This window comes from Scyliorhinus torazame, chromosome 8 (assembly GCF_047496885.1).
Source record: "Scyliorhinus torazame isolate Kashiwa2021f chromosome 8, sScyTor2.1, whole genome shotgun sequence".
NCBI classification, from domain to species: domain Eukaryota; kingdom Metazoa; phylum Chordata; class Chondrichthyes; order Carcharhiniformes; family Scyliorhinidae; genus Scyliorhinus; species Scyliorhinus torazame.
In genome coordinates, this window is record NC_092714.1 from 242,917,331 (window position 1) to 242,930,788 (window position 13,458).

Here is a 13,458-nt window from a genome sequence, read left to right on the forward strand (position 1 = left end):
TGGCAAATGAAAGGTACTGGAAATTAATTGAAATGGATCTTTTTGCACCTAACTCTTGTTTTCTGATACTCCCATGTACGAGGGCATTATTATAGTATGTAATTATTATTAATATTCGCTAATGCTGCCACCTATGGTGAAGACAGCGTTCCCCTTGTAGAATGTTCTTTGATATCCTGAGCAAAATGTAGGTTCTGGATGCTATTTCAATCCATTATAAATAACCACAGAACCTGCTTTTAAAAAAAAAAAAATTATGGAGAATCCAGTTTCTAAATTTCTGGCAATAACTTCATTTAGCACTATTCATTTGGAGATATTTTTGCCTAAAGTATTTGTCTATCATTTTAATGCAGACACAAGAGCATCTTTTACGATTTCTTGGCTTCCCAGACACTTTCTTAAGCCCAATAAACTCTTCAGTAAATGGCAATGGATGCTAGATCAATTGATAATTAAAATCCATCAATCTTCGATTTTAAATTAACCAGTGGTATTAAGGGATTATAAGACAAAGGTGGGTATATTGATTTGGGTCACATGATCTCATTGAATAGTGGAACAGGCTTGAGGTGATATCTGACCTTACTATATAACCAAATTAGCAGAAACATTTACAGATCCCAGAGAAAGGTCGCCTTTAAACCCTTGCAAGACAGATTACCAGTCTCTGCAAAACTCTCATTCATTGCAAATGTCATAGCTATTGTCCTTTTTTTTAAAAAAAAAGTTTGAAATAAAAATGGCCATTAAGCAATCGATGGCTGTGCATGTGGTTACTGCTCTTTCCTGTTTGTTGGCACCTACTTCTTTGGCCCCTTGCCAATTTCCTCTCCTGTAGGTGTTTATTCCTCGTTGGCATATAGTTCCTCGAGAGCTGATCTCTCCAGTATTTATTCTAAGTAGCTGCTATTGATGCCTGAGCCTTTTGTGGCGAGTGTTGAGGAGATCCTTAGCGAGGGACAAGGATGCAATCGCCGCCGAGACTGATCTGTGCGCAACTGATATATACTGTACACTTCCAGCAGGGGTCGCTTGAGAGTACTCAGCACAGATGTCCCAGCTGCTCATTGGATAATGTCAGCCACCAGGGTAAATTGACAGAAGTTTTATTTGAGGAATTGCCCAGGACAATATTTTTTTGTTTGTGGGGTGTGGGTGTCATCGGAAAGACCAGCATATATTGCTCTTGAGATGGTAATGGTGAGCCGGCCTCTTGATCCGCTGTATACATGTGGTGTACATATTTAGTGCTGTTGGGGGCACTCCAGGATTGTTAACTCCAGTGTTTTACCAGTGTAAATACTTTAAATTCATCCACCCGTTTATATGTAGAATTGCAACTTGTTCGGGGAAACAAAGTTGTGTCAGTGACCACAAGACGTGGGAGCGGAAGGAGGCCATTCGGCCTATCGAGTCTGCTCTGCCATTCAGTGAGATCATGTCTGATCTGATGCGATATGGCTAACTTATTGTCTGTCAAGTGGAAACTCTGAAGATGGAAAGAAGCAAAACCTAATTCTGGGGGTCAGGCCCTCAGAGCTCACAACCAGCCTTTTTACTGCAGCAGTGGCAGTCTGAGCCAGGCCTACCCTGATCTCGAGGGATTTACCCTGAGTCCACTGACCTGGCACCAAATTGTTCCCTGCAGCCACCCTCCAGAAAGCCTGACAATTGTTTAAGGCTTTTTCAGAGTTCTTTTTAAGCTTCCCACTCTCTCTCAGCAGCCGTGGTGCCCAGGCCATGCTTGTAAATACTTGCACTAATTCACACCCGCGCGACTTCTGCCTAAGGTGCATCGCGGAGGTGTAGAGCACCAAGTGTCCAACCCGCTAATATTAAAATCCGTGAAAATAGGCGTTTTGCATGGATACGCCGGTGCGAGGCGCAAACGTCGATATCGCCGGCAGTGAGGGTCAGGAGTATGACGTCCGAATTGGCACTGGGTCAAAATGGATTTCATCTATTTCACGCAATTCTCCTCCCGATCGCAATTCTCGCTTCCAGCGGAGCGGAGAATCCAGTCCATTATTTCTGTATCTTGGGGGTGGGAAAAACATTTCCTGCAATAATGATAATCCTTGGACACTATTTCTTTTTTCACCGATATGTGTTCTTGGGGATTGCATTTAACATTTTGCAGTGGTCCCTTGAAATGTATGAAGATTTCCAGCGAGTCCTTAGTACAAATTGGGCGAGATTCTCCACTCCCGCGCCGGTTGGGAGAATCACCTGGGCCGCCAAAATTTCCAGGGACGCCGGTCCAACGCCCTCCCGTGATTCTCCCAAGCGGCGGGAACGGCCCCGTCGAGTTCCGCAGGCCGGAAAATCGCCGGAGACACCCAAAATGACGATTCTCAGGCCCGGATGGGCCGAGCGGCCAGGCCAAAACGGCGGGTTCCCCCCGGCGCCGTCCGCACCTGGTCGCTGTCATCGGGAACAGCGCGGGAACGCTGGGGGGGGGGCGGCCTGCGGGCGGGGGGGGGATCCTGCACCGCGGGGTACCTCAAACGTGGCATGGCCCGCGATCGGTGCCCACCGATCGTCGGGCCGTTCTCTCTGAAGGAGGACCTCCTTCCTTCCGTGGCCCCGCAAGGTCCGCCATCTTCTTGCGGGGCGGACTCCGAGAGGACGGCAACCACGCATTTGCGGGTGATGCCAGTTATGTGGCGCCGGCCGCGTCATCTATTCCGCGCCGCCTTTACGCGGCGACGAGGCCTGGCACGTGTAGATGACGCGGCCCCGAACCTAGCCCATTGTCGGGGCCTGAATCGGTCGGGATAGGGGCCGTTTCGCGCCGTCGTGAACCTTGACGGCTTTCACGACGGTGTGGGCACTTCGGCGCGGGAGTGGAGAATCCCACACATTAAATTTGAAAGTAGCATATCCGACCAGGATTCTGCGTATACTCTATCAAATTACTATTCACGATGATCAAAGTTGACAGTATTTGTCAGATAAGTTCCATGTATAGCAATGACTGTGGGCAAGAAGTCAACGGATAAAATTGTTTTTGAAAATGAAGTTAAAAGGCTGTCGTGATTTCCTTTGTTCAATATTAATGAAAAATACATGGATGTAAATCATTAAACCGCTTTCCACTTGCACTGATTTCTTTATACCCAAACAGGGAAAAATCTGCTTCAGCGTTTCTAACAGCTAGTTTGACTTGGAAAAAGATTAACAGTTACAGAGCACCCCCCCCCCCCCCCCCAAAAAGAAGATTGCTTCTCAAATCGAAGAGGCATAAAGCCGTAAGGGAATCGAGGGTTCTGGGGATAAGACGGGAAAGTGGAGTTGAGGACTAACCTATCAGATCAGTCACGATCTCCTTGAATGGCAAATCAGACTTGATGGGCTGAATGACCTCCTTCTGCTCCTACATGATGCGGTCTTTTTTTGTTTTGTTTACGTGGGACCAGTGTGAGATGGAAAGTATAGGCAAAATGTTAAGAGACTGAGACTATCTAAAAAAGGAAGCAGTTTGATTTCTTGAGCGAATGTCGGAACATTGTGGCTGACATCAGGAGCCCACCTGTCTTGAATTATTTTTTTTGTTTTTGTGGTATTTTCTCCCTGTGTCAGTCTTTCTGCTTTCAATTTAAAGATCATTATTTCTTAGGACAGTCAGAATAGTTCAAGACTAACTTCAAAATGGGATATTGTACACACACGCGAAGCACGTGTATGCAATAGTGCAAATACTTTGAAAGCAGCAAAGCTGAATCAAGATGGCGAAATTGGTTTCATGCACGTCAGAGCGTTTTTTGGATGATTCCATAATAAGCAAGTCTTTTGGAGGAAACACCCATTTGCGATGCCTCGGCTCCAATAATCCGTGGTTATGGGGGGAATGTTCTGATTATCCTTTGGCAAAGTGTCAATGCTCGTGGAAAAAGCAAGGTTGTATCTCGCCGGCTGCACTGGGGGCTTTTCCCGCCATATTTCTTTAACACATAGTAAAAAGAAAAATCAGGAGGCGGGAAATAGAAAAAATACAGACCCCATGGAAATGGACCCCCCTCCCCCTCCAATCATGGAACTTTGGGAGCCCCCCAATCTGCATTGTAAATTAGATGTAAATGGGGGTCCCCACTTCTCTGGTGGGGGTGGGGACAATCGAGTGGCAAAATCCTGCCAACATAAAAACTGTATTGGACCTCCCACTTAATTCTCCTCCCCCTCCCATTCCTGTCTCTCTTCCCCCCCCCCCCCCCAAAAGCGGGTCAGACCGCCCCCCCCCCCCCCAATGTCGTCTCCTCCCGGTCCTGCACTGCAACCCTGGAGTCACCACAGCATCTATCGACTGGCTCTTCTTAATTCCCAGCTACATTCTGCCCCTGCCTGATAGCACACCTCAGATCCAGCTCACAACTACATCCTATTGATCCATCTATTGTTGTTATGTGTTATGTTGTTATCCAGTATCCGGACTGGATGAGTACAGGTGTTCATCTTTAAATGCTGGAAAGACCGAAGGCACTTTGGCCCCCTCAAAAGCTCCATTCCCTAGCGATCTATTCTATGACCACCCACACGGCCACAGTCTAAGACTGAACCAAGCCATTCATAACCTTCATGTCCTAATTTATCCTGAACTCCGCTTCTCACCCTAAATATCCTTGAACACGTGGTCAACCCATTTTCTACTGAAACCTTCGTTCTGGCTTTGGTTACCTGCACACACTTGAATTGCACCAAGTCCCATTTGTCTACCACCGTAGTCCGAACTATATTGATATTCAATCTCCCAACACCTTAGATTTTAAATTCTCATCCTTGTGTTCAAATCCTCCTTGACTTCACCCCCTCCCTATTTTTATAACCTCGTACAACCCTGAGTGCTCTGCATTCCTCTAATTCTAGCCTCTACATTCCCAGTTTCCTTCAATTTACTCTTGTGGTCATGGTTTGAAGTGTCTGGACCCTAAGTTCTGGAATTTACTTCTGCTTGTGGAACAGTTTATTGTCTAGAATTAACTGTGTGATATTTAAATGCAAGTTGTTACTTAAAATGGTGTGATAATGGGTGCAGCACTGTTGATAAAAGTTGTTAGGCACTGATGTGCTGCAGAAATTCAGGCTAAGGATCTCTATATTCGTGCGTAGGCCTACATTGTTCCTACTCCTCATTGTGCATGGATCACCTTCAGATACTTGCAGCCATTTTAAAATTAACATTTACTCTTCTTTGGCGTGGAGCTAGTATTCTGTTCCCTCATGGCATTTATAGTCCATTGAATCTGTTTAACCTGCGCAGATATATTCAAAGCCATGAATCTGTTTGGTGTGATCATGTTTGAAAACTCGGAGCACAAATCAAAATGATTCCACGAACCAAACAAACACTCCATTTTCATGACGCAAGATCACAGCCGTTTTTTGCTGATGGCTTCTGCATTTCCAAAATACAGGCCTGAATTTTTTTATTTTTTTGCATCAGCGCGTCACGCTGGCCCAGTGGTTAGCACTGCTGCCTCACAGCTCCAGGGACTGACTGTGGAGTTTGCAATTTCTCCACGTGTGTTGGTTTCCTCCGGGTGCTCCAGTTTCCTCCCACAGTCCAAAGATGTGAAGGTTAGGTGGATTGGCCATAATCAATTGTGCCTTAGTGTCCAAAAAGGTTTGGTTAGGTGGAGTTACCTGGTGAAGGGGATAGGGTGGGGGCCTGACTCCAGGTAGGGTATCCTGTTAGAGGGTCAGTGCTGACTCGATGGGCCGAATGACCTCCTGCACTGTTGTGATTCTATGATCAGTGAGTTAGAAGGTGTGTCCGGCAGGCCCATTCTGCCAATGCCAAAATGCATTCAAATTTCCTACCAATCTTATTAGAAAAAGCCTGAATGTAACATGGGTATCAATGGGCATAATGCGTCATACGTGACAGGACTTCGGGCGGCATGCTGGTGCTGTGGTTTGCACTGCTGCCTCATGTCACCAAGGACCTGGGTTCGATCGTGGCCCTGGGTCAGTGTCCATGTGGAGTTTGCACATTCTCTCCGTGTCTGCATGGGTCTCACCTCCACAATCCCCTTAATTGGAAACAAAAATAATTCAATACTCTAAATGTATAAATAACTGAACTCACAGGGCTGGATTCTCCCATTTGAAGACTTAAGTGCTGGCGTGGGAGCGGTGCCGTTTTACACCCGAAAAAACGACGCCAAAACTGCAAAGATCCTCCGTCTGGTAGGGGGCTAGCAGGCCTGCAGCGTAAAGCCCGCGGCTTTACCTGTGGATCCGCCGGGAGAATTGGTGGGTCCGTGGCCACGCTTGTGCATGGCGGCGGCCTTCAGCACATTTCCCCGTGTCTGCGTGGTCTCACCCCTACAACCCAAAGATGCGCAGGGTAGGTGGATTGGCCATGCTAAATTGCCCCTGAATTGGAAAAAATAAAAATTAATAAATAAAGGCAAGTATACCATATGCCTTCTTTTTTTAATAAAATATATTTTATTAAAGTTTTCAAAACAAATGTTTCCGTTTTACAAATCAACATAAAAGTAATACAATAACTGATAAATAACATTATTTAAATAAAATAGTGAACTAACAAAGTGACAAAAAATAGTGTTCCCTCCCCCGGGCTGCTGCTGCTGTCAATCTATTTTCCCTTAACGTTCCGCGAGATAGTCAAGGAACGGTTGCCACCGCCTGGAGAACCCCTGAGCCGATCCTCTCAACGCAAACTTCATTCGTTCCAGCTTTATGAACCCTGCCATATCGTTTATCCAGGCCTCCGCGCCGGGGGGTTTCGCTTCCTTCCACATAAGTAGGATCCTTCGCCGGGCTATCAGGGACGCAAAGGCCAGAATATCGGCCTCTTTCGCCTCCTGCATTCCTGGCTCTTCCGCAACCCCAAATATAGCTAACCCCCAGCCTGGCTTGACCCGGACCGTCACCACCTTTGAAATCACCGTTGCCACTCCCCTCCAGTACTCATCCAGTGCCGGACACGACCAGAACATGTGTGTGTGGTTCGCCGGGCTTCCCCAGCACCTCCCGCAGCTGTCCTCCACTCTGAAGAACCTGCTCATTCTTGCTCCCGTCATATGTGCTCTGTGTAGAATCTTAAATTGTATCAGGCTAAGCCTGGCACACGAGGACGAGGAATTTACCCTACTCAGGGCATCAGCCCACAGCCCCTCCTCAATCTCCTCCCCCAGCTCTTCTTCCCATTTTCCCTTCAGCTCCTCTACCAGCGCCTCCCCCTCGTCTCTCATCCCCTGATATATTTTGGACACTTTGCCCTCCCCGACCCATACCCCCGAAATCACTCTATCCTGGATCCCCTGTGTCGGGAGCAGTGGAAAGTCCCTCACCTGTTGCCTCGTAAACGCCCTCACTTGCATATATCTAAAGATATTACCCGGGGGCAACTCATACTTTTCCTCCAGCGCTCCCAGGCTCGCAAACGTCCCGACTATAAACAGGTCCCTGAGTTTCCTAATTCCTGCTCGTTGCCAGCTCTGGAACCCCCCGTCCATCCTTCCTGGGACAAACCGGTGGTTATTCCTGATCGGGGACCACACCGAGGCACCCGTCACCCCCCTGTGTCTCCTCCACTGCCCCCAGATCCTTAAGGTTGCCACCACCACTGGGTTTGTGGTATACCTTTTCGGGGAGAGCGGTAGTGGCGCCGTCACCAGCGCCTTTAGGCTCGTTCCTTTGCAGGACGCCATCTCCAGCCTCTTCCAAGTCGCCCCCTCTCCCTCCCTCATCCACTTACAAACCATCGCCACATTGGCGTTCAGTAGTCGTTCAGGCTCGGCAATGCCAGTCCCCCTCTGTCCCTGCTACGCTGCAGGAACCCCCTCTTTACCCTCGGGGTCTTCCCTGCCCACACAAAGCTCATAATGCTCCTGTCTATTTTTTTGAAAAAGGCCTTTGTGATCAGAATGGGGAGACACTGAAACACGAAAAGGAACCTCGGGAGAACCATCATTTTTACCGCCTGCACTCTGCCTGCCAATGAGAGCGGCAGCATATCCCACCTCTTGAAATCCTCCTCCATCTGCTCCACCAGCCGCGTCAAATTAAGTCTGTGTAGAGTTCCCCAGCTCCTAGCTACCTGGATCCCCAAATATCGGAAGCTCCTTTCCACTCTCCTTAACGGCAAGGCATCTGTTCCTCTTCCCTGGTCCCCGGGGTGTATTACAAAAAGCTCGCTCTTCCCCATATTTAGCCTGTATCCCGAAAAATCTCCAAACTCCCTCAATATCTGCATAAGCTCTGGCATCCCCTCTACAGGGTCCGCAACATATAGCACTAAGTCATCTGCGTAGAGTGACACTCGATGCTCCTCTCCCCTGCTAACCACCCCCCTCCATTTCTTCGAGTCCCTCAACGCGATGGCCAGTGGTTCAATTGCCAACGCGAACAGTAATGGGGACAGAGGGCACCCCTGCCTCGTTCCCCTGTGTAACCGAAAATACTCCGATCTTTGCCGGTTTGTGACTACACTTGCCACTGGGATTTGTGACTACACTTGTCACTGGGGTTTGTGACTACACTTGTCTGACCCATCTGACAAACCCCTCCCCGAACCCAAACCTCCTCAACACCTCCCATAAATACTCCCACTCTACCCTATCGAATGCCTTCTCCGCATCCATCGCCACCACTATCTCTGCCTCCCCCTCCGCTGGGGGCGTCATCATCACCCCCAGCAGCCGTCGAACGTTGACATTCAGTTGTCTCCCCTTTACAAACCCTGTCTGGTCTTCATGCACCACCCCCGGGACGCAATCCTCTATCCTTGTCGCCAGCACTTTTGCCAGCAGTTTGGCGTCTACATTTAGGAGTGAGATAGGCCTATATGACCCGCATTGCAGCGGATCTTTATCCCGCTTCAGGATTAGTGATATTGTCGCCTCCGACATTGTCGGGGGTAGTATCCCCCCTTCTCTGGCCTCGTTAAAGGTTCTCGCCAACAGTGGGGCCAACAGGTCCACATATTTCCTGTAGAATTCCACCAGAAACCCGTCTGGTCCCGGGGCCTTCCCTGCTTGCATGTTCCCCAGTCCTTTAGTCACCTCGTCCACCTCAATTGGCGCCCCCAGACCTGCCACCTCCTGCTCCTCCACCCTCTGGAACCTTAGTTGGTCCAGAAAATGTAGCATTCCCTCTTTTGCCTCTGGGGGTTGGGACTTATATAGCCTCTCATAAAAGGTCCTAAACACCTCATTTACCTTCCCTGCTCTCTGCTCCATAGTTCCCGTTTCATCCCTAACTCCCCCGATCTCTCTCGCCGCTATCCTTTTGCGAAGTTGGTGGGCCAGCAGCCGGCTCGCCTTTTCCCCATACTCATATCTCATCCCGTGTGCCTTCCTCCACTGTGCCTCTGCCTTTCCTGTGGTCAGCAGGTCAAACTCCGTCTGAAGTCTTCGCCTTTCTCTATATAGTCCTTCGTCCGGGGCCTCCGCATATCTTTTATCCACCCTCAAAATCTCCCCCACTAATCTCTCCCTTTCTTTGCCCTCTTGTTTCTCCTTGTGGGCTCTAATGGAGATCAGCTCTCCCCTAACCACCGCCTTCAGCGCTTCCCATACTATCCCCACCTGAACCTCGCCATCGTCATTGACCTCCAGGTATCTCTCAATACATCCCCGCACCCTTCCACAGACCCCCCTCATCCGCCAATAGTCCCACATCCAGTCGCCAGAGTGGGCGCTGCTCCCTCTCCTCTCCTAGTTCCAGATCCACCCAGTGTGGGGCATGGTCTGAAATGGCTATGGCCGCGTACTCCGTTCCTGCCACCTTTGAGATCAGTGCCCTACTCAGAACAAAAAAAGTCTATTCGGGAATATACCTTGTGGACATGGGAGAAAAAGGAGAACTCTTTGGCCGACGGCCTAGCAAATCTCCACGGATCCACTCCCCCCATTTGTTCCATAAACCCCCTGAGCACCTTGGCCGCTGCCGGCCTTCTTCCGGTCCTGGATCTTGACCGGTCTAGCCCTGGATCCAGCACAGTATTAAAGTCCCTCCCCTCCCCATTACCAGGCTTCCCACCTCCAGGTCCAGGATACGTCCCAGCATCTACTTCATAAATCCTGCGTCATCCCAGTTCGGGGCATATACATTTACCAGCACAACCTCCTTTCCCTGCAATCTACCACTCACCATCACATATCTGCCCCCGTTATCCACCACTATATTCTTAGCCTCGAACGGCACCCGTTTCCCCACCAGTATCGCCACCCCCCATTATTTGCATCCAACCCCCCCCCCCCCCCCCCCCCCCCGGGCCGACTAGCCATCCCCTATTCTGGGCCAGCCCCCGTCTGGGACCCGCGCACCCACCTATCCCCCAGGCGGCGTCTTCCCGTCCCGACCACCTCTTCTCTTGCCAGCTCCCCCTTGCACTCAGCAGCAGCAACCCAGTTAGTGTCCCCCCCCACCCGCTAGATCCCCATCTAGCATGGTTACTCCCCCATAATGCTTCCGAAAGTCAGCTAACTCTAACTGACCCGTTCTCTCTTTGACCCCCCTCCTGCGTGTGGGGCCTCTCTTCCTTCCTGCGCCTAACTTCCCGCCATCATCTCCCTCACGCGGAAAAGCCCCGTGCTTTCCTATCGGCCCCGCCCCCTATGGCGCAGCTCCCTCATTCCCCATCCCCCCTCTCAGTCCCTTTTTCCACCGGCGCCCACATTTCTCCATGTCCCCCCATCGAGAGGAGAGAGATTCCCCATCTATCGTTACAATATTATAAACCTCCCATTCCCCAATTTACATTTCTGTACCACAACCTCGTTGTTTCCCCCCCAACATCAAACTCTCAGTTCTAGTCCAGTTTCTCTTCTTGGATGAAGGTCCATGCCTCATCCGCCGTCTCGATGTAGTGGTGCTTGCCCTGATGCGTGACCCACAATCGCGCCGGCTGCATCATCCCAAATTTTATTTTCTTCCTGTGAAGCACCGCCTTGGCCCGATTGAAGCTCGCCCTCCTTCTCGCCACCTCTGCGCTCCAGTCCTGATACACTCGTATCACAGCATTCTCCCACTTGCTACTCCGTACCTTCTTGGCCCAGCTCAGAACAGCCTCTCTGTCTGTGAAGCGGTGAAATCTCACCACTATCGCCCTTGGTATTTCTCCCGCCTTTGGTCTTCTCACAAGGACCCGGTGCGCTCCTTCCACCTCCAGGGGGCCCGTTGGGGCCTCAGCTCCCATTAGCGTATGGAGCATCGTGCTCACATAAGCCCCAACATCAGCTCCCTCTGTTCCTTCGGGGAGACCTAGAATCCATAGGTTCTTCCTCCTCGAGTTGTTCTCCAGGGCTTCCAGCCTTTCGATACACCTCTTATGTAGTGCCTCATGCGTCTCCGTTTTTACCACCTGGCCCTGATACTCGTCCTATTTTTCGGATGCCTTTGCCTTCACTCCACGGAGCTCTATCGCCTGGACCTTTTGTGTTTACTTCAGCCCATCGATTGCCAATAACATCGGCGCCAGCACCTCCTTCTTTAGTTCCTCCACACACCGTCGAAGGGATTCCTGCTGTTCCGGGCCCCATGTCGCCTGGGCTCCATCCGCTGCCATCTTGCTTCTTCCTTCTCTTCTCTGCCGCTGCTCCAAAGGATCCTTCGCAATCTGGCCACTGCCACTGGTCCTTTCCATACACACCCGGGGGGACACCTTCCTTCGTCACCCCACACTGGGTTTGGGCTGAAAAAACTTCCGTTGGGGCTCCCGAAAAGAGCCCAAAAGCCCGTTAGAACGGGAGCTGCCGAAACATGCGGCTACTGATGTACATGCACTCGAAGGCCCTCTGACCCTTGGTGTTTTCCAGGGTCCTGCCATTCATCATGTATTCCCTTGCCTTGTTTGTCTTGCCCAAGTGCATAACCTCACACTTATCCAGATTGAATTCCATTTGCCATTGATCATCCTATTTGACCAGCCTGTCTATATCCCCCTGCAATTGAAGGCTATCCTCTTCACTATTTACCACCCCACCAATTTTCATATCATTCTCCGAACTTACCGATGAACCCTCCTACATTGATGTCAAAATCATTTACATAAACCACAAACCCAAGGAGCCCAACACTGATCCCTGGACCCCACTGGACACAGGCTTCCAGCTAGAAAAACACCCCTCGACCACCACCCTCTGCTTCCTGCCACTCAGCCAATTCTGGATCCAATTTGCCAAATTGCCTTGGATCCCATGGGCTCTTACCTTTGCTATCAGTCTCCCATGTGGGATCTTATCAAAAGCCCCGCTGAAGTCCAAGTAGACTACCACAAATGAATTGCCCTCATCTACACATCTGTTCACCTCTCCGAAAAATTCAATCAAGTTGGTCAGCCATTAACAAAATTGTGCTGACTGTTCTCGATTAATCCCTGTCGCTCCAAAAGCAGATTAATTCTATCTCTCAGAACTGCTTCCAATAGTTTCCTCACCACTCAAGTTAGACTGACCGGCCTGTAGTTTCCTGGTTTATCCCTTTCTCCCTTCTTGAAGAATGGTACCACATTGGCCATCGCCAGTCCTCCTGCACCTCTCCTGTGGCCAGAGAGGAATTGAAAACCAATTGCAGCACCTCTGCTAGTTCTTCCCTTGCCTCACTCATTTCACCTGCCCTGGAGAACCTCCTCTCTGTATTTGTTGATTTAAAAATGTTTTATCACATTCTTCTCTCTGATTTCTATATCCACATTGTCCCTCTCACTAGCGAACAAGGTATTCGTCTTGAACTCTACCCATGTCCTCCAGCCCCACACGGAAATTACCACTGTGGCCCTTAATGGGCCCTACTCTTTCCCTAGTTATCCTTTGACCCTTAATGTGCCAGCCTGTGCCCGCCATAAAGAATCTTGCCTTAATTTAAAACAAAAAGGAAATGGGCTGTTTGCTGTCATTGTCACGACTGCTATTTGTGACTGCTGTCAATTTCTGAAGCACATTTAAGCCTCTCACTTCCCCACTGAGTTTATCGAGACTGCATCCTTTATTGGTAGTTTATCATCCATCTTCTCATAATTATAGCTTGCCAGCTTTGATAGGACTGGCATTGTGCAATATTTTGGCTTTTTCCAATAGATAAGAAATTCTTTGTACTTGAAAAATTCTGCTGAAAGCAAAATATCAGTAACTTTCCTTCAAAACAGCCAATGTTTATAACAAAGTGCAACCAAATCTTCTCATTATCAGTTTAGATTATGTTGTTCGAAGCTTGCAATTCAGATTCCTCGAAACGACACAGTTGAATTTTGCCAAATTTCACATGCTGCGAAAGGCTGAATGCAGATAACTGTGGTACAAATCAATCTATGTGTGTATGTGTGGGCGTGCACTTGGGAACAGTACTGAAGGCTGAATAATCAAACATCTCACCCTAAATTTTTTCAGAAGTGTCAAATATGCACACTCTTCAGATCAGAGGCTGATATGTAGCGGTATTACATGGGACAAGAAAACTGATGTGGGGAATGCATTGCTTTTCCTT

The 13,458-nt window shown here is 49.2% G+C and overlaps 1 protein-coding gene across 7 annotated transcripts in view; it reads left to right on the forward strand.

Annotated features, from left to right (window-relative positions):
- Window positions 1-13,458, forward strand: part of LOC140428493 (uncharacterized) — a 367,767-nt gene that overhangs the window by 114,841 nt on the left and 239,468 nt on the right. The gene's annotated exons all lie outside the window — the stretch shown is intronic.